This window comes from Mus musculus, chromosome 14, assembly GCF_000001635.26.
Source record: "Mus musculus strain C57BL/6J chromosome 14, GRCm38.p6 C57BL/6J".
In the NCBI taxonomy this organism is placed as follows: domain Eukaryota; kingdom Metazoa; phylum Chordata; class Mammalia; order Rodentia; family Muridae; genus Mus; species Mus musculus.
The window spans coordinates 31,928,132-31,949,887 of NC_000080.6; the positions used below are offsets into that span (position 1 = coordinate 31,928,132).

The 21,756-nt window shown below is 45.3% G+C and overlaps 2 long non-coding RNA genes across 4 annotated transcripts; both read left to right on the forward strand.

Moving 5' to 3' along the window:
- The first annotated feature begins 438 nt into the window (after window positions 1-438).
- Window positions 439-14,970, forward strand: LOC102640059. 3 transcript variants are annotated; one of them, XR_383337.4, is made up of 7 exons: window positions 1,434-1,578; window positions 2,232-2,456; window positions 4,100-4,225; window positions 12,269-12,403; window positions 12,489-12,676; window positions 13,897-14,061; window positions 14,206-14,970. It is a non-coding gene; the product is annotated as an uncharacterized LOC102640059 (long non-coding RNA). The 3 variants fall into 3 exon arrangements; XR_383335.4 differs by lacking the exon at window positions 2,232-2,456; XR_874500.3 differs by lacking the exon at window positions 13,897-14,061 and having other exon boundaries at window positions 439-2,456; window positions 14,543-14,970.
- A 460-nt stretch (window positions 14,971-15,430) lies between these two features.
- Gm41125 lies at window positions 15,431-18,297 on the forward strand. The gene is made up of 2 exons (XR_874501.1): window positions 15,431-15,860; window positions 16,478-18,297. It is a non-coding gene; the product is annotated as a predicted gene, 41125 (long non-coding RNA).
- The last annotated feature ends 3,459 nt before the right edge of the window (window positions 18,298-21,756 follow it).

The following is a 21,756-nucleotide window of genomic DNA, read 5'->3' on the forward strand; positions in this document are numbered from 1 at the left end:
CGGAGGTGTTCACGTGCATTCCCACAAGGCCTGCGGATCTCCATCGCTGTATCATTCACTGACTATACTGTTTGTGGCTTTGGGCCTGAAGTTCCTCCGGGCCTCATCTTTACATACCTGAATCAAATCCAGTGTTGGGTCACATGAGGCAGATGGGGCACTGACTTTCTAATGAACTCTTGAATGTAGCCTTGGATGTCTTCAAGAGAAGCAAAGCCACCAAGAAGTGTGACAGTGATGTGAAGGACCCAGCACCTTATTTATGATCCCGAACATCTACTAGACATCACACACTCATCTGGGACAAGAAACTGTCCCAACAAAATGCTTTGTTCCTGACTAGAATAGAATACTCTTTAATAGCACCAGGTATTTTATAGGGAACAAAATCTATAACTGACATGGGATAAATGTGTGTCTGTGGTTATTGTGTTTTGTTTTGGATGAGGAGTAAGTAGAATTATCAGCTACATTACATGGATTTTTTTTGTAAAAAATTAAGTTTCTTTGGTGGTAAAAATGGGAGATACTAATTCTGTTGTTTTCTTCATCTCTCCGGGTTTAATGGGCACCTATTGTATGCAAGCTAGTGTCTTAGATGCTCCAGAAACACTAGGGAGGAAGATAGGCCAGATACTGCCTTTCTTACGATTAGTTTCTATGGGGGAGAATGATAATAAAGCAATGAATACCAAGAAGACACCAGCTACGATTTCCCCCATCTCTAGTACTCAGAAATGCATTCTGAGGAGCAGTCTAGATCAGCAGTTCTCAAACTGTGGGTCGTGACCCCTGGTGGGGGGTGTCAAACCATATCTTCACAGGGGTTGCATATCAGATATCCGGTGTATCTGATATTCACATTTTGATTCATAACACTAGCAAAATTACAGTTATGAAGTAACAGTAAAAATAACTATGGATGGCGGTGTTAGGAAGGATGAGAACCACTGCTCTAGATGGATTGGTGGGAGTATGTCCTCTGCAAAGAGGTCACATACACTGACTCCAAGTGACAGAACACTTTAAGGAAGCAAAGACATGCAAATGTGTCCCAGTGCAGGGAGAGATGTGAGATTTGTGTTGTCTTTCGACTTATTTTTCTATGTCTCTTTCTGGGTCCCTGTGACAAGAAGAAAATGTCTACTTTATTTACCAACACATGCACAGTGCCCACACGCAGCTCCTGCTTGGCACACAAATGCTCAATATCTATTAATGAATAACAAAGGGCCCTTGACCTACCATTCCTTTTTCCCCAAGGGCAGAGCAGGTCGGTCCTGCGGGTATGGGCTGTGCCCATCATGTGGGAGAATGGAGAGAGTAGGAAGCTGGTTTCCTCATAGAGCCTGGCAATGGCAGGCTTAGGAATCTAGGACTGCCTGCCTGAGGCCACGCCTCTGCCCGAGGCCACGCCTCTGCCCGAGGCCACGCCTCTGCCCGAGGCCACGCCTCTGCCCGCCCTTGTACAGCTTCATGTTGAGGCTGCTTGTTTTCTGAGCTGACAGGAATCTGAGGCAGACTTGGTTGAATTCACCTGCAATCTTCTGAAAGTGTGACCAGGGTCTTAGCTACAAAGTAAGTTCTGGGTAAAAGGAAGCTTCTGATTGAGAGTTCAAATGCCCCTAAAGCCAAGACAGGTAAGAAAGCCCTTGGCTGCCTCCTGCGGTACAAGGATGGGAAGAGCTAGCTGATGTTCTGTTCTGGGGTAGCTGGATCTTTAACCAAATGACCACCATCATATCTGCGTTAAAAAAAAAAAAGCCAGCCACACCTTTATGCCTAGCACCCTGGAGGAAGAGGCAGGTGGATCTCTAGGAGCTGAAGGCTAAGCTTGGTCTACATAGTGAATTCCCAGACAACCAGAGAGCTATACAGGGAGACCTGCCTCAAAAAAGTGCTCCCCCCAAAAAACCCAAACACACACACACCAACTGCTGGTTTTAGGCAGGTTTGAAATATTTGAGGGCTCATTTCTTGCCATGTGTCTTACTTACATTTATGCCTTACATCTGTTTTGTAAAGTCCCAAGATATTTCAAGTCTTAAGGCCCTGTACTGGTATCTCAAGTTCTACCCGTATGGATTCAATGTGGCATGTTTTGCTCTTTCTCCAAATGTTTGAAGTGGGTTTGTCTCATTTACCTAATGCAATGTAACAAGTGACCTCAAAACTTTGAGGCTTAAAATAACAGTGGGTTGTTTCTGACCGGGTGGATCTTCTGCCTTAAGCTAGGGCGGTAAGGATCTGAAGTCTCCTGGAAGCCTGACCCGGGTCTGGGCTGGGGTTGGAACGGCTGGAATGCGGATGTTTTAGGAACTGGATGGACCTTGACTAGGAGTTGAATCAGGACTGTCTGCTGTGGACCTTGGTTCTTCTCTTCGTGGCAACTGCATGTGGCTTCCTGTATCGCCTCACAGCCTAGTGGCTGGCTTCCAAGAAGGACTATGCCAACAGTAAGCATTCCAAGATGGAGGAAGTGGAAGCTGCCAGAGCCATTAAGGGTCAGCTTGGAAACTGGCCAAGTATCACTTCCTCTGTATTTTATTAGTGAAAGCGCTGAGGAGCTGGCCTGCAGTTCGTGTAGGAGAGACCTGCAGAACAGCCTCTCCGAGGAATGTGTCCATCTGGGTCATTCAAATCGTAGTTGAGGATGTTTAAAAATAGCTGTTCTTTTGTTATCTCAGATAAACGAAACGTGAAATAAATAACCACGTGGCCCAGCAATCTCTCTTCTGGGTAAAGGGGTCGAAAGAAAGGCCTTGAAGATGCGTCTGCATACCCATGTTTATAGCTATGTTATTCACCATGGCCAAAAGGTGTAATGGGCCTCTTTTCCATTGGTGGGTGCATGGCTAAACAAAATATGATGCTGTCTTCATTCTTTTGGCCTACTATAACAAAATATCAGTGACTGGGTGGCTTATAAGCAAGAGAAGTTTGTTTCTTAATGTGATGGAGACAAGGCAATCTAAGATCTAAGTACAGGTAGATTTAGTTTCTGGTAAGAGCTCTCTTTGACTTTTCTCGTTACAGAATTTTTACACGGTGGCAAGTGTGAGCAATCTCTGTGTGGTATATTTCAATTCTACACTTGTCCCTTGTGATCCATCACCTCCCAAAGTCTCTGCCTCCTAATATTACTAGGATTTGTAATATTGGGTGCTAGGATTTCAGCATATAAATGTGTGGAGGAGACAAATGGTCAGACCACTGTAGACCTGTGTATACAGGGGCATATTGTTTATCCTTAAAATGAAGTGAAATTTGTAATGTGGATGAGACTGGAATGGACCTATGTTAGGTAAAAATAAGCTAAGGGGAAAGAAAAGAACATTGTGTGAGTCTCTTGATGGGCGGGCGGGGCTTAGAGCAGCCAAATCAGCAGACAGAAAGGACAGAGGTTACTAAGGGCTGGAGGAGAAGGGAATGGAAGTGACTGCTTTGGGTGTAGTTTCATTTGAGGACATAGATAAAAAATATTGTAACTGATTAATCTGCTGAACTGTACACTTAAAATACTTCAATGGTGAGTGAATTCATTATACATTTCTTATAAATGTACACAATAAAAACATTGTTCTGAATTATGTGTGAATATGACATTTTGATGTCACCTTTTTTTCCAGTATATTATAGCCATGTCAGCACTGACTTGTGTTATAGCACTAACTCCCTGTGCTGTTAAAAGGCTGTGGGCCAGAAGTGAGGGTACCTCACTTGGAAGCCTGTCATCTTGCAGACTCTCAGGCTCACTACATGTACTGTATCAGACCCTACAGCTTATTCAGAAGCCTGGATGCTGATGTACTTGCTCATGTGTGAGAAACACAGAATTACTTAGGCTTAGTGCTATGCTTTGTTTGTGGACACTCAAGTAAACAAATACATACTAGTTGTATTTTCCATTTTTCATTTTGGGATCATTTAACATTACTTAAACCCTTAAATATTTTCATTGGACTTTGAGATGTTCCTGGTCCTTGACACTGTGCCAGGAATGTCTGGGGAATGCCATTAGTAAGTCCTGGACACAGTCGCATCCTCTCTGGTCCTAACGCCTGTTTCTCCTCTCTATGGCTGTATTTCTTCCCATCAGCCCTCTGGTTTCCACTGGACTTCTTCCCTTTAAGGAGACTGCGAGGGAAGACTGAGACAATCGTGGCTGGAGCACGCCTTAAAGCAGACCTGATTTTTCCATAGGACACCTTGACCCAGTTCACAGGTGAGGGAGGCCAGGCCTTGTTCTTTCAGTGACTGAGTGATAGAGTTAACTGTTAAGCCTCCATTTCTTTCTTTATTATTATTTATTTATTTATTTATTTATTTATTTATTTATTGGTTTTTCGAGACAGGATTTCTCTGTATAGCCCTGGCTGTCCTGGAACTCACTTTCTAGACCAGGCTGGCCTCGAACTCAGAAATCTGCCTCCTGCCTCTGCCTCCTGAGTGCTGGGATTAAAGGCGTGCGCCACCACACCCGGTTTAAACCTCCATTTTAAACCACAACAATTTCCAGGAGTTTACCATGAATGCTGGAAACCACACATGTTAGTCTGTAGTTTAGTAGATTTTCTTTTCTTTTCTTTTCTTTTCTTTTTTCTTCTCTTCTCTTCTCTTCTCTTCCTTTCCTTTCCTTTCCTTTCCTTTCCTTTCCTTTCCTTTCCTTTCTTTTCTTTTCTTTCTTTTTTTTTTTTTCCCTTGGTTTTTCAGGCAGAGCTTCTCTGTCCTGTTCTTGGCTGTCTTGGAACTCGCTTTGTAGACCTGGATAACTTCAAACTCAGAGATCTACCTGCCTCTGCCTCCCAAGTACTGGGATTTAAGGTGAGCACCACCATTGCCTGACTATTCAGGTTTTCATATGATCTCAGACCCAAGGCCTAGATTCAGTAACAGTATATAATTGCTTGCTCCGATCCGGGGAATCTTCCCAGCACCACCAAGACCACACTGCCAGGTTTCTACTTTTGTAAATAGAATGAGGCAGAACTTTTTTTTTAAAAATAGCTAGAATTTTTAAAGTCAACTTTAAATTTATGAGATTCCTTATATTTCCAGTTTGGGGCTTTTACAAACAGCAGGTGGATATATCCCAGTGTTTCTGTGGGGAAGAAATTCCTGTCACATTTCTGTGTTCTGACCGTGGAATGGCTGGGTCAGAGGGGATGCCTAGGGTTAACCAAGCCATTTTCCATACGGTTACTCCCTCCCGTCCTAATAAAAAAGTGAATGTTCCCACCTCCTTTCTCTCTGAGGAGTCAGGACAAATTTCAAGCAAGACATTGCCCACACATGTAAGATTTACAAATTTCCATCAAAACGTTAGTACCAACACTTCAAACACAAACGCTCCAACTCCTTGGTGGCGTGGTGGCAGAGTGGAAAATCGAAGGATCAGATGACAGCTAGAAGGGAGGATGCAGAGGTTCTCCTTTGTTGCTGAGAGGGCTGGGGAGCCTTTTGCAAAAGCTGCTGCCAGTCAGGCTTGCCTGTCTTTGCAGGGCTAATTACCAAGCATTTGGGCAAGCAAGGGGGGTGGGGGTGGGGGGCGTGTGCACAGTGATACCGACTGAGGGAGCCATCACCAGGCTTAAGACTAATTAGAAATGCAAAGCGCTTAAATGCTCAATACCACCACCACCACCCGACAGGAAAAAACAAAAACAAAAACAAAACCTAAATAAATGACGACAACAACCACCACAAAACAAAACAACATCAAAACACCCCACCACTTCAGAATTCTAAAGTCAGCGGGCTTGTGTTGCGGGTTTAGGAGCAGGGATGCTTGCAAAAATCTGCCACTGCTGACTGAATCACACAGCGCCCACCCTACGTCATGCAGCCTCCCTCCCAATCAGGCACTGTGGATGAGTTTCCTTTGTGTCGCTCAGGATTTGGGGGGGGGGGGGGAAGCGTGTCAATTGCATTTCCAGGACGCCCTGGGCCCTAGCATACTAAATACGATCTTCCTCTGAGCTCACCGAGCAGAGAGGAGAAGACGCAAGGGTAATCCAGGCCCCATGCAGTGGTGGGTGGGGCAGAGCGGTACAAGTAAGCTTTGATCCCCGCTAGCTACAAACCACCACTTACACAGAGGGCATGCAAATTAGGTCCCAATTAATAGCGCTTAGTAGCATCTCCTGGAACCGCTCAAGGAGAAGCGGGGGGGGGGGGGGGGGAGGGCCGGGGGGGCGGGGAGAAAAGCTGGACTTATACACCCCATTGAAAAGGCTTATCTGGTCAGGAGAAAAATCCCTGGGCTAGGCTTGCCTTGCTGGGAGGGAAGAACCAAGCTGAGGCTGCTTAGGTGCCCTCCGGTCATCTGGAACAGTGTCCACATGGCTCCTGCTTGAGGCATGATTTGATGGGAGCCAACGATTCAGATGAGAACAAACTTCCCCGCTTCCCCTTTCTCCTGGGACCCTGAGTGGTCTAAGCCCTAATGAGTTCTGAAAGTGCAATCTTGAGTCTTCCCATCAGCCTCTGAGAGGCGAGGCCAGCACAACCCCAGGCTCGGAAGAAAGGGACTAAGCTGGGTGGGGGCTGGGAGGAGACTATTGTTTAATGGATTGCTGAAGAATTGCACTAATAGGCTTCTTGCTGTCTCTCTAGGATGGGGCTTCATCCCTTCCTAGCCATGTTGCTGAATAAAAATTTGAATGTCTAAAATACATTATAATATTACCTTAAGAGGCAATGATCAAAATATTTGAAACACAGTATAGTAACAAATGTCCTTAAGTAGCAAGAAATGCCAAACTCCGACGACTGTAATACTGTCAAACAGTAACCCCAGAGGCGCTATTCTGAGTCATTTATGATAACTGCAACAATAGTTATACTCACAGGTGCTGCCAGGGCTCTGGGATGTGTGAGTGTGTGTGTGTGTGTGTGTGTGTGTGTGTGTGTGTGTGTGTGCCTAGTTTCATGATTGAAGGAAATGCAAAATCAACCTTGGTTAGTGGTTAGGGAGAATAAAAACATAATTTCTTTCTTTTCAGTTTCACAAATTCCCTTTCTTTGCAACACCAGCTTCTACATTAAGAGTCCGGGCGGTGCTGGCACACGCCTTTAAACCCAGCACTCAGAAGGCAGAGGCAAATCTCTGTGAGTTTGAGGCCAGCCTGGTCTACAGAGCGAGTTCCAAGACAGCCAGGGCTACACAGAGAAATCCTGTCTCAAAACAAAACAAAACAAAACAAAACAAAACAAAACAAAACAAACAAACAAATTAAAAAAGAAGAAAAAGGTTTGCTGATAGCCAATCCCAAGGGAAGACTCTTGCTCTATGGAAATAGCAGGGAAGATAAATGTGTTAGTTATTTTGTGTCACTGTGAGAAAATTCCTAGTAGAAACTCCTGAGAGGAAAGAGTTATTCTGGCTCCTGACTTCAGAGGCTCTTGGTCTATCATTATTGAGTTCATGGTGACAGGACGTCAGGGTGGAAGCTCACCATGTCACACAGACCAGGAAGTGCTGCAGGATGTTTGATCACACTGTGACCCCCGAGATTGTGTTATTTACTGGAAAAACCTGTGTTTAGTTGTGGTGTGGATCAGCCTTAGCACACAGCTTTAAACCAAGGGCTTTCTGCTTGAATATTGTAAACAGGATTAAATAAAGTCAACCCTAGGTCAAGAGGCAGAGCAAGCAGCCAGTTGACAGGAAGCGAACATAGGATTATTAACAAAAAAACCATAGAGAGTAAGAGAGAATTAGGAGAAAGGATAGAGAGATGCACAGGAAGTAGAAGGGAGGACCATTCAGTTTGAAGCAGGTTTTTTGAGAGGGCTTGAGAGAGGGCATTCTGGTTGCTATGCCAGCTGAGGAAGAAGGTCAGCTGAGTGCTTTCTCTGCCTCTTTGAGCTATCTGGCTTTCACCCCAGCATCTGGCTCCTGAATCTTCATTGGTAAAATCAAACAATTGAGATTTTGTTAAATAATAACAAAGAAGTGATCAGGTGAAACCAAGGAAGGATTATAATCCTCAATGCCCACCCTACTGACCTACTTCTGGGAGCTCTGTGTCTCAAACGTTCCACACCCCACCTCCAAACATAATCCATCAGACAAGAAACTGTCACTCAAAATATCAATCAACCTGTCAGGACTTTAAGAATCTAAACTACAGCATTCTGCACCTGACACATCTCATAATGCAAAATACATTTAGTCCAACTTCAGGAGTCCTTATAGTCCTTTTTGTTGGGCAGGGGTGCTTGAGACAGGATCTCACTATGTAGCCTTGGCTGGCCTGGGGCTCACTGTGTAGACCAGGCTAGTCTTGAACTACCTGCTTCTGCCTCCTGAGTCCTGAGAACGAAGGAATACGTCCTTAGTGCACAGACCATGTCCCTAGAGTCTTACCAGTCCAATACTGTTCAAAGTCCAAAGCCTCTCCTGAGATTGAAGGCAAAGCCTTGACTGTGGGCCCCTATAAAATAAAAAAAGAAAATTATGTACTTCTAAAAATACAGTGGCAGAGTAAACATTTCTATTCCAAAAGGCAGGAACAGAATGCTGTCAACAAAAGACTGGGTTAAGCAAGGCTGAAACTCAGGGAGGCCAACAGTGAATCGGATAGTTCTGTGCTCAGAATCCTACACACAGCTCATGGTGATATGGGATGGAGGTACCAAGAGACTTGAGAAGCCCCGCCCCTATGGCCCTGTGCCTGCCACACAAATGTTGGCTTCTGTCCCATGTTCTTGGTATTTGCAACATCCTATAGTCTCCAGGACAACCTAGACTTCATCCTCAGTTAGGTACATAGTCCGTTCAGAGGGGCCTACCTGGAGGGGCTCTGATTGAGCTATTCACTGTAGGGGCCCCTCTCAAGCCTTGGTGCAATCCTCTGGGATTTGTAACTTTTTCATTTTGCATGCCTGAACACCAGAGCTCCATGGCCAGTGGCAGGTTCTGTCCTTAGCCTGAGAAGTATCCTGTCACCCTTGGACCATACTGCAGAATCCTCCAAGTGCCTGTATTTGAACTTGGGGAGACACTTTTTCAGTGCCTGTTTGCGCAAGAAATGACTAAGGATCTCTTTGGAAGGAAATCTCTCAATAAGTTCTCAGTTTTATACAAAGGACCCTTCAATGGTGGGGACAAGAAGGAGATTTTCCTATTGTCTAGTGTAAAGTGCAAGGTTCCTTGTGTGTATGTGTATGCTGTGTTTAGTGCATGCTTATGAGGGTTCAGGTACATGAGTCTGTATGTTTCTAGGTGGAGACCATTAGACATTTTTTTCTGTACTGGGTGTATCTCCTTACCTTGAGACAGAAACTGAACATGAAGTTTGCTCTTTCTGCTAGCTAATGGTCTCTTGGTATCCTCAAGTGTCTGTCTCCTGATGTTGGGGTCTTAGGTGTGCCCAGGATTTTTAAATGGGTGCTGGGGTTTTTAACACAGAATCTTCTGCTTGCACAGCAAATGCTATTATTTTTGTGTGTACGTGTGCACACATGGTGTGTGGATAGCTGTGGAGGTCAAAGGACAATTTTGTGGGGCTGGTTCTCTCCCTTCTACCACGAGGTAAGTTCTAGAGATTGAACTTGGGCTGCCAGGCTTGCCTCATAGGTGCCTCTCACCACTGAACCATCTCACTAGCCATGAAGACTTTTTATAATTGGTGCTAATTTCCTTAAAAACGTTGGTCCTTTTTATTTCAAATGCATCCACCACCACCACCCCCATTACATGTTTTTCCAATCCTTCAGCTCTGCTCTTTGATCCTGACTTCCCTATAAACATGACTAAAAGCAGCTAGCAATATCCACGCTGTGCTGTCTTCAATTTCCTCCGCCATTACTTTTTTTTAAAGCCCATTCACATTCAAAATTTTAGAACACAGACAAATTCTCTGCTGGAATACAACACACGCCGACTCCCGTTCAATTCCCAACAGAGTTCTTGTTCCCATTTGTTTTCTCCATTTGGATCATCATTCTGGTCTTTTCAACTCCTACAGAGTTCTCCATCTTATAATATTCTATAAGAATACTTGCAGGCATTACAGTATTATAATACTTATAAAGTTCTATACCATAATTCTCTAATACTTACAGTGTTCTTTAATAATATAATATAGTATCCTAAGACTTTGCTAGGCTGAAACTTCAAAGTTTTCCAAATTGTTCCTGTCCACCAGTTCCAAAGTCCTAAGAACCACATGGTCAGGTTTATGACACCAACCCCACTCCTGGCACTATTAGCTACTTTTCTTGTCACTGAAAAAAAAATCTGGCAGAGAGAGAGAGACAGAGAGAGAGAGAGAGAGAGTTACATAATAATTACTTTTGCATTGCCATCTTAGTTACTATCCTACTGCTGTGAAGAGAAACCAGGACCAAGGCAATTCTAATAAATGAAAGCATTTAACTGGGGCCTAGCTTACAGTTTTAGAGGGTTAGTGTTGTGGATTGTCCTGATGCTGTTTGAATTCTGATGTTAATTTTGCTTCCTCATGAGGGGTTGCCACCTGACAAGCATTCAGTCAATCAGGTACTCAGGTGATCTCATGTGAACATTTTCCCCATTTTAACTGGTCAATAAAGGCAGGAGCCTGTGATTGGGCAGTGGAGGAGAAGAGTGGGACTGGAGGTCTTTCAGAGTCTGGGCAGGTAGAGGAGGAGAAGGAAAAGGGAAGGTAGAGGACTGAAGAAGAGGAGGAGGAAGGAAGATGGACCAGAATCATGTGGCCAGGAGAAACTACAAGTAGCAAAGGGTCTCATAGCTGGGGAATAAGTTAGTATATGCTAGATCAGCCCAATCGAGGCATACATATTATAAGATAATAACTGGATTGTGTGGTTTTTATATGGGCTTATTGGGGTTGGAAATCGCTGCTATGGGTTATTACATGATTATCATGATGGAAAACAGACACACATGGCACTGGAGCAATAGCCAGTAGCAGAGAGCCTCTCATCCTATCCACAGGCATCGGAAAGAAGGAGAAGGTGGGAAGAAAGAGGAGACTGAGAGATCAAAGGACTGGAATTGACATGGTCTTTTGAAACCTCAAAGCCTACCCCCAAATGACAAATTTCCTCCAACAAGGCCACACCTACTCCAACAAGCGTTCAAACATATGAGCCTATGGGGCCATTCTAATTCAAACCACCACAACCGGTGTGATGACATTCTTGACAGAATCAACCTATAATAAGAGAGCATTCTTTTGGCTGATTGTTTCAGAGGGATCATTTTGTAGTCACCTGACTGGGCATGTTGGAAGGCATGACATCACAAAGGTGGGAGTATATGACGGAGGTGTTTGTTTCCTTATTTCATAATGCAAAGGAAGTATGCTTGTGTAAATGTTATTGCCTGTGGCTGAGGCCACACATTTTGGGGATAATGTCTCAGGTTTTAAAGTATGCTTTTAATGGCATATCATACTTTCCCTCCTCATTTTATCTTCATTGTAATTGAGAATTAAGTTAAATTTATTATTCAAGTAGCATTGCTCTTTTTAAAGTTTTTTTTGTTTGTTTTTGTTTTTTTGTTTTGTTTTTTTGAGAAGTCTTAGCTTCACAGCAGCATTGAGCAGTAGAAGTATGGAGATTTCCCATAATCTGTCTACCGCCACACACACATAGCCCCATTATTAACACACCACCAGAGTGGTATAGTTACTGTAACTGTGAGACGCCCGACTTGCCAGCAAGTAAGATGCCACAACAGGATCCTTCTGCAACACGTTTATTGGGAGAGCATGGACTGCGTAGACGAAAGACCCGGAGGCCCAGAAATGGCGCTGCTTATATAGGCCTAGGAGTGACGTGTCCATACCTGATTGGTTATGCTACCAGTACCTCATTAATATGCCTCCGGCCAGGCAGTGACTCGGCAAAAAACTCTTATGCACATGCGCACATTGGTTGTTTACCCATATTCATGGGCGTCAGGCTTATAGAAACCAGCGCCATCTTGTAATGGCGTTTGCAGCTTCCCACATGTAACTATGAACCTGCATTGGTATTTCATCATCAAGTTAACAGTTGATTGACATTAGGGTCTACTCTTGGTGTTGTAGCCTCCATAGACTTAGGAAGGCAAAGTGACAGACTTGGGAAAATGTATGACAGGCAACCTCCATGACACTACCATGCCCCCCCCCCAAAAAAAAATCAGTTCTTTCTTTTGGACATCTAAGAAGATCACTACTATGGTCACGGCCATCTAGATTTTTCTTACATTATCGACTCACCTGGCTGTAGACATATCTTCCTCTGAGCTCTGATTATTTATTTAAACCAGATTGCGGTCTCCAGGCTACAGATAGGACTTGTTGAGGCTTCAAAATCAAAGGTGCTGCTCCAGTCTACACAGCTTTGGACTCATCACCCAGGATACTTTGCTGTCCTGGGATCAAGCACCTGAAGCTGTCCTGAGGTAAGTACTCATGCAGAGCTGTGGCGGGGAATACAGGGATTTCGTTATCTCCACCGTAGCCGTGTATCTTCCATATCCTCCACAGGCTTCATTCTTCATGTGAGCTTCAGGAGTCGGATTTACCTGATTCTCCCCTTAGTGATGCTTTCTGTGACAAAGTCACAAATATTTCCAAGTGTTGCTGTAGACTGAGACGGCCAGAGTCATCCCATGGTCACCTGCTGGAGGCAATCTGCTGCTGTCACTTGACAAGAGTGTGTGAATCAGACATGGGTGAGCATGGTGGCACTTAGCGCTCGATGTGGATGGGGGTGGGGTGGGGTGGGAGTGGGGTGTCCATCTGGCTCAGCCAGCCTGTGAAGGAGGCTAACACATGCAGGGCAAAGCAGGTTTGACGTTTCTGGAAGAACATGAATCCGAAAACTCTTAGACAGGGGACGGCAGCCACCACCAGTACTTTCTGGAAACCTCCTTGGTGGGCTTGTTTCTCCTACTGCTGCTAACTTTTCCCTGTTTTTCTCTTCTATAATAGACGAAAACCAAGGGTCACATATTGGATTCTTAGTATGTGTTAGAAACAGCAGGGTGCAGAAGAGAGCTTGGACAAGCTTATGAGAGCCAAATGTTCATTTCCAGGAAATTCTGCAAGGCTGTTGTGAAACACAGCCATTATTAAAATTAAATTACGTTAATCTAATGAAGCTATGTTAAAACAGAGGTAGTGAGTCTTCCAGCTCACCACAGTCTAAGCAATCCAGTGCGTTCCCTGTGGTGTTCTGGGAGTTGTTTCTTCCTACTGTATCTTCTTCACTCAGAAGCATCATAAAACAACTCAACACTGTGCATCTCTTTGTCATGTTAGTTGTTGGAAATTAGCGGGGGGGGGGGGGTGCAGACAGTGCTTACCCCACAGCGATCAGTAATGTGCACAAACCAAGGCTTGATTCATTATTTTCCTTATTGTTTTGATGTAGGAGAATGGCCAGGTAAATGTTAACAATATAGACTAAATCTTAAAATGTTTTAGATCTACAGAAGATCTACTATGAATAGCATAGAAATCTAAGAAATTGTTTTTTCAGTATTTGAAACTATAACTTGATTCAGCAAAGACATTGTAGTGGTTAGTCAAGTTTGGTGTCACCTGTCTGGAATCCCAGAGCTCGAGAGGCTGAGGCAGAAGGATCAGGAGTCTGAGGCTAGTCTGGACGACTTAATGAAATTGTGTCACCACCTAGGAAGTAGTGGGTTTTCTAATGAGTGAGGTCCTGGCACTCATTTTCTTTTTACTTTTTTTTCTTGTTAATGTGAGCAAGCAAAATATCAAACAGCGTCTTCAGGCACACGTCACAGTTTTGTTCATTGGTCAGTGGAGACTATATAGGATGAGGAATTGAATAAAATCAATGGCATTTTATGAGAATTAATCAGCTAAATGGAATTTATGACAATAGATACTTTATGTCTCATTATTTATAGATTGTGTTCTAAAGCCTTTTAGGATAATATATAGAATATGAAGACTTCCCCCCACCCACCTCGCCCCTTACCACCGGCAGCACTCAGGAGAGCAGGCGCTGCACCTTGCCTGGGCAGCAGGGTAGAGCTGGCCCTGGTGGAGGGGGCATCCGTGAACCAGCTGGAGGGCAAGAGCGCTGGTGAGATGGCCCCACCACTCATTTGCTGTGAGGTGGTGTGGGGGTGGGGGTGGGGGTGGGGGTTGATGTCCTCCCTGCCTTGCCTTTCACCACCTGTGGCAGTTAGCAGAGCATGAGCTAGCTCCACCCACTCTCTGGCTGTAGTACTCTCCCGGAGAACAAGCCCTGAACCTCACCTGAACAACACAGTGGAACTGTCCCTGATGGTGAAGGCACTGGTGAGCTAGCCTCAAGGATGTGAGGGCAGGAGAGCTGGCTCTTCACAGACTGCAGTACTTGGAAGAGTGGGCCCCCCATTTTGACTGGGAAGCACAGTAGAACTGGCTCTGGAGGCATGGGGGGGGCGGGGCCCACCCCACCCAAAGGACATGGGAGCAGGAGAGCTGACCCTGCCTCCTGCTGACACACTGTGACACACTACAGCTTCCACAATGAGATGTTTTCTAAGCTTTGTTTGTTTGTTTGTATGTATGTATTTTAGTGGGGAGGTTGCAAGGTCCAAGAGTGGATATGAAGCATTGGGTGCCCTAGCTGGAGCAGTGTTAGAGAGCTCCCCCTGGTGCTGCAGAAAAGGGAGAGCCAGTGGGCTGAGTAGCCTACCTGCCATCCAGGCCCGGATACAGACTCTGAGTTGGCCCAACCCCAAGTCTACATCATCTGCAAATGGTTGGGGTACATGAAAGGCTGGTCCTGCTGATCCAAAGCTGCAGATCTTCATTACACAGGACAACAGGATGACTGGGAGGAATCCCAGTGAGGTTTCAGTATTGATGGCGTCACAGAAGCCAGAGATTTTGAACCAGACCAATGACGTGAACATTTGCAAGTGAGAATGTGTGGAGAGAGGGGTATACTGTGGACACACTGTGACACACTACAGCTTCCACAATGAGATGTTTTCTAAGCTTTGTTTGTTTGTTTGTATGTTTCTTATTTTAGTGGGGAGGTTGCAAGGTCCAAGAGTGGATATGAAGCGATGGGGAGGTGAGTGGGACTGGGGTTCGTGATGTAAAACTCATAAAGAATCAATAAGTTATAAAAAGAATATGAATATTGATATTTTCATATAAATACTTATATATTTACTATAACTTACATACAGGTTATGTTAAAATAACATAGTAAGTAGTCAATTTAACTGTAAATGTTTCAAACCTTATTTTTAATGATGGTTCTTAAATACTTTAACTCCCCTTTTAGCCTACCACCCACCAAAGATAGTGAAAAGAAAAGATATGGGAGAAGTGGACCTGTTTAGAAAGATTCTTTGGAGCAACTTCTGTCTATGTCGTCTGGAAATTGGCAGTTCAGTTCACAGGTTAGCAGTGGCAGCTCAATCCACTCACAAACACTTTGTGGATACACCAGCAGTCTAGTTTGGTAGAGTCGGGTTAGCAACAGTGGTGACACGACCTAACCGAGACAGCCAGGCCTCAGTCTCTGCACGAGTCAGCAAGAGGAACCAGCAGGCACGCCAGGAGTTCTCGGCTGTGCCTCTCTCAGCAAAGTGAAGATCAGTGAAGACTGGAAGCCTTGAGACCCATAAGCACTGCACAGCTAGCTCTCTCTACAAGCAAGCCAAGCTCAGCATCAGCCACTGACTGTCAAGTCCTACTTATACCCTCCAAACATCACATGGCCTCCATGGGCCTCAGCATGTGCATCTGTCTCAGATGACATCACTCTGCCAATCAATCGAAGTTCACAGAAGTGTCAAGAAACTGCAGCACACCACCAGAAGTTTTTTTGGTGCTGTTTCTCCCTATGCAGTCCCGACAAATACAACTCGACTATGCAAGGTAAGGCAGACCAATACATTCATGTTGTTAGCAAAGACTCCTTCATCACGTGTCCTCTCAAGTGCTTGCTTTAGCAGAACATCCTCTCGTCTATGTCTTCTTCAGCAAAACGTTCCTTCACGAGTCTGCCTTAGCCCTTCACACCTGTGTCCATTTTAACAAAACATTCCTTCATGTGTTTGCCCCAGCAAAGCACAATCCAACACAAATGGCTTTCCAAAGAACCCTTAAAGTTTCCACTTCAAGTCAAAACTCATATTTTTGTGGACTGAGGCCATTGTAGTTATTGTATCATTTTCTTTGCTATAAATATATCCCCCCTCTTTATCTTACCTTCCAAAATTCAACTTAGTCCTATCTTACAGCCCTTGAGAACAATGCCTCAGCTTCTATGCTGTTCTCTGTACTTCTAGAACAAATAAAGATGAAAGGTAAGGATCTTGAAAACTCAGCTCTGAACATCTATTAGGGAGTTCAGTGCTTGGTACAAATGAGATAAGCAGAAGATGTTGACTGAATGCTCTGGAGACAGAAGAGGGAGAGAAAGAAAATAGTGAGGCCCTGTATATAGAATAAGGACAAAACTCTAAAGCACTTTTTAACTTTTGATTCCTCAGGCCCAGTGTGATGGAAAATTATTGCAGGTTGGAGGCCAGCCTGGTCTACACAGGAAGTTGTAGAGAGAGACTCTATCTCAAGAAACAAAACCAAAGATAACAATAAGATGTAAGAAGCAAACAGAATCTACATTTTCCTGGGCTTCCTCAAGAAAGGAAGCAAGGAAACACAGTGGCTGTTTCACTGACCGACTACGCCAGCTGTCATCACTAGAACCCTTGATGAGGCCTGTTTTTTTGGGAGTCATGGCTGCTTTGATTCCAGTTGGCTATGATCCAACCTAGAGGAATCAGCTCCGGAGCGCTCCTTAGTTACCAGGTGATTACATCATTCCAGGTATCCGACACGGGGGAAACTGGCTCAGTAGCTGATTCCTCAAACAGCTTGCTTTGTGTTGGTTTGGTTTTTGAGGTACAGTCTCATTACATGGTCTAGCCTGGGCTAGAAGCTCATGGTCCTCTTACCTCAGCCTCCTGAGTGCAGGGATATATGCTTGCACAACCACACTTCTTAAATTTTTTTCTTTAATTACATTCACTGACAACCTCATTGCCCTGGCAAGTCCTGCATTTTCTCCATGTCACGTGGAAGGAGAGTGACGATGGAATGTCGAAAGCCCAGGAGCAGTGCCTCTCCTCCCCATCCATTACTTCCCAGCATATCCTGGCTACAAGCTCCTCCTCACATCCCTATGCAGGGAGCAGGTTGGCAGCTTGCCTAGTCTCGAAGTCTCAGTCATTATTGACTGGCTGTCTGAGTTTCCTCTTCAGAGTATCTGATCACCCACCTCCCTAAAATAGCCCCAGCCAGGGTCAGATTACCCGCAGCTGCCAGGTCATACCTGCAAGACGAGCTCTCCCGACAAGCCTAGGGGAAACAAATCCATGATGCTAGTGGTGATACCTGGAGCAAGTCAGTGGGACCTGTCCAGTCTTGGATCGCTCAGTGGGGAGTAGACGTGTTAGAGACTAGGGCAGCTCATCCGTCTCTTTCTTTCTTATAAACCTTCCACCTCCTCCAAGTCTATTATAGAAAGGAAACTCGAGAGCAGATCCTTATTTTTCTCCTGGACTTCCTACATTTGTCCTTGTTACCCCGAAGTCTACCCTCAATCTAGAGTCCAAAGAAGTAGAGTGTTTGCCTACTACAAATGAAGCTCTGGGTTGGAGAATTAGCACCCCATAAAAGGTTTGGTAATCCTTTGGTAATCCTAGCACTTGGAAGGTAGAGGCAGTAGGATCAGAAGTTCAAGATCAACCTTGTAAAGTAAGGGGCTAGCCTGTGCAACATTAGGTAGGGTCTCAAAAGAGCAGTAACAAAAAACACATTGGGATACACCAATGCTTTGCTCAGAACCATCCAGTGGCTCCTATCCAACCAGAGGCAAAGCCTTACAATGGCTGAAGGGCCTGCAGGATCTGCCATCATCCTCCTAAGCCTTTAGGAACCTGACTCCTTATTATAGTCTCTCTCTCTCTCCCCCCCGCCCCACTCAGAACAAAAGTGTTGCTCTTTATATGCACAGACCCCTCCCACTTCAGGACCTTTGTCCACCCAGGGGACTCTTTCCCCAGAGCTCCACTCAGCCCACTCTTCAGTCTTCCTGCAAACCCCCCTTCTCAGCAAAGCCTCCACTACTGTAAACAGAGCTAATTACTCCTGGAGGCTGTCCTGGCTCCCTCTCCTCCACCTCATCCTGTCCTATTATTCCCAAAGAATGAATGAGTCATATCCTGGCATAGCATGTAACTTACCTCTGTTCTCTAATCATTAGACATGTAATCTCTAAGAAGACATAGATGTTTGTCCTTTTTGTCTAGTTTGTTGGCTAATGCATCTCAAATGTCGACAACAAGCACATAGTGGGAGTTCAGAAACCTTGCTGCATCCCTCTGCAGTGAGGAAAGTGAGGCCTACTCTACATCAGAAACACTGAGACTTCTGGTAGCAGACTTCAATTCCTCTCTTCTGGAGCCTGTGGCCCCCCTCTACTGTTCATCTGCTCCCCATCCACAGCTGGTTTTAGGGAAAGTTCCGGGGGCTTCACCACAGTGCTCAGAGGACAGATATTCTTGGGATTTCCACATTTACTTATCCACCAAGGTTAAGAAGATGGTTAAGTCATGTGACAATATATATATATATATATATGTATATATATATATATATACATACATATATATATATATACATATATATATATTGATAAAAGCATTTTCTTTAAAATGCCTTTTTCCTTGGGTGACTTTATGTTCCTACATCAGCCCTTGCAGCATACAACTTTAATAAGGGGTCTTTGTGGGCTTAGAGATCCTGGGGAGAGGGGAGAGTGGAGAGGGGAGGAGAGGGGAGGAGGGGAGAGGAAAGGAGGGGAGAGGGGAGAGGGAGAGAGGGAGAGGGAAGAGAGGGAGAGGGAGGAGAGGGAGAGGGAGGAGAGGAGGGAGAAGGAGGAGAGGGAGATGAAGAGAGGGAGAGGGGGAGAGGGGGGAGAGGTGGGAGAGGGAGGAGAAGGAGAGAGGGAGAGGGGAGAGGGAAAGGGGGAGAGGGAGAGGGAAAGGGGGAGAGGGGAAGAGGGAGAGGGGGGAGAGGGGGAGAGAGGCAGAGGGGGAGGGGCCATGGCTGAGGAGGAACAAAAGCTGAATCATGTGAACAGCTATATGAATAAAGCCAGGGCCTTCTTTGGGATAGGGAGCTCAAGACCACCAAGTAGAAAACTGCTTCCCTATAAAGGAGCAGACTTACCAAGTCATCTCCCTCACGTCCCTCACTTGGATTGCTAGTGACTTCATTTCTGATTTATCTGAGGGGCTCATGAGTCAGCCTGAAGATTTACTTCCGTGAGCTCCTTGTCAGTCGACACTGATGTCATCTGTTTCAGCCTTCGGAAGCATTACAAATCGCCTCAGAACTGAATGGCTTAGAACAACCACTGAGCGGGGGAGACAGTTTGCTTGCTATCATCTTTGTCTTGCAAGCGCAAGGACTTGTGTTTGATTCCCAGAACCCACATTAAAAAGAGAAAACAACCCCCACTCTTGTAATCTCAGCACTAGCTAAGAAGAAGCAGGTGGATCTTTGGGGTTGCTAGTCAACTGAGCCAGCTTACCTGGTGAATTCCAGGGCACTGACAGACTCTCAGTGAACATGGCAGAAATCTCCTGAGAGATTTCTCACCCAAGGTTGTCCTCTGGCCTCCACGTGTACATGCAAACACGTTCATGAATATTTACACATATGTTCACCCACCCTAATGAACAGACCCACACATGCACACACACACACACACACACACACACACACTAACACACACACACACCTATTCATTTCCTTACACCTCTGGAGAACAGTCACCAGGTTCGGCTGGATGACCTTCCTGTGCTAGGCAGCATGCCCTGGGATCACTCTATCACTAAGCGGTAGCTGCCCTGGTACCCCCTCCATTTGGGCCCTCCTCCCCTGGAGACTTGGGCCACTCCAAAGCATGGTGGTCTTAAGGCACGGAAAGGAGACTAGACAGGAATAACAATTGTCCCAGATTTGACTAGAACACACAGAACACAGATTCAGGCTGTTTTCGAGTGGATAGGACCCCATCTTCCATTGCAAGGGTGTGACTACTTTGAATCTGTGGCACAATGTGATGTAGGGAGTCAGCCCCCACTTTGAAAGGTATTTTATCTTACCTCTATGCTTCAAAAGAGACGCAAGCAACAGATACAAGATGTAACCCAGGAGCCTTGGACACCCAGGCGCATCCCTGAATGCATCCCCTCTCCTTACCATGCTCCCACTTTGCTCAACTTCTACTCTATGCATTTCACCACCTCCAACTCAGCCTGAATGCGTGATGCTTCTGCTTGACCCAGAAGTTGCTCCTCAAATCCTCAGTCTCCATCATCATGAATTCCTCACCACCAAATTGCTGAATCCTCATTGCTTTATGCTTTTGACACCTTGAGAGCGTGAAGCTTTTTGTTTTGTTTTTTATTAACATACAGGGAATCTTTTTAAGTCCTAAAATGATCCTAGACCCAAAGAAGGAGTGTGCCTAGCTCCAGTATCTAACTCCCATTCACTTCTGACTTTGATGTTGAAATTGTTTCCCACAGCTCTGCTAAGTCATAAATTTGGAAGATGGAGATGGAACACCCGGACCCAGGCCCCTGTAAGACTAGAGACTTTGTGAACAGACCAAATGAGCAGGAGCCCAGGTCCCCACGGCACCCACCACAGTTGTGCCAGCTCCCCTAACCTCCAGCACACATCCAGGGTCACAAGTTGGGCTCTGTAAGGACATGAGAAAGAAAAGAAAGAAAGTTCTGGCTGTTTTCATCTGGGTTGGCTTGCAGCACATGTACACAGGTCAAAAATGAGCAGTTGCCTTGTAACAAACACATCCAGGAACAGCTTAAAGAAGACAGCAACTGGTATAATTTCATCACTCTCAGAGGGTGGGGGGCAAAAGCAGGATGAGAGCAAATCTGAAGCTGCCTGGTTACCTAGGTCAAGGTCGTCCTGAGATGCACAGCAATACCTACTTCAAGAATACCCACATCAAGGACATAGCTCAGTGACAGAGGACTTGCTTAGGATGCCAGAGGGGCTGGGCTCAATCTCAGCATTGCCCTTCCCTTGTCAAGGAAAAAGTACTAGAAATGGAGAGTGGAATGGTGTTGAAGGTCCTCTAAGGTCACCGGGATCTTTCCTTTGTGCATGCCAGCCCTGCCATTTTCTCTGCTTGTCACTCCAGGCTGGCACAGAACACTCAGAGCTTCTGTCCTCCAAAGGCCTCCAAGGGACAGGCAGAAATTTCTCAAACCTCACTCACTCCCTGCATCTAGTGGTCAAGAGAGCAGGGCGAGGAGCAGAGGACATGGAAGCACACATACACAGTGACACACACACTCTCTCTCTCTCTCTCTCTCTCTCTCACACACACACACACACACGCACGCACGCACACACACACACACACACATGAACATACATGCACACTACACACACACAAATTATGCACATATAACACTCACATGCACATACACCACACACACACACTTGACACATACACGGTGCACACTCGAGAGACACACACATGTACACACACATACCACGCATGTCTTCCCATGATGGTGGAGGGGACATGAGAAATAATGGAAAAATAACTTCCATATCTGAAGAGGTGAGGAAAGGCAGACAGGACAAGACTGGGATGAGGAAGAACAGTGAGGTCGTGAGAATGAGCATTTCGGGCAATGTCTTGTGAGGTGAAAGCAGGGTC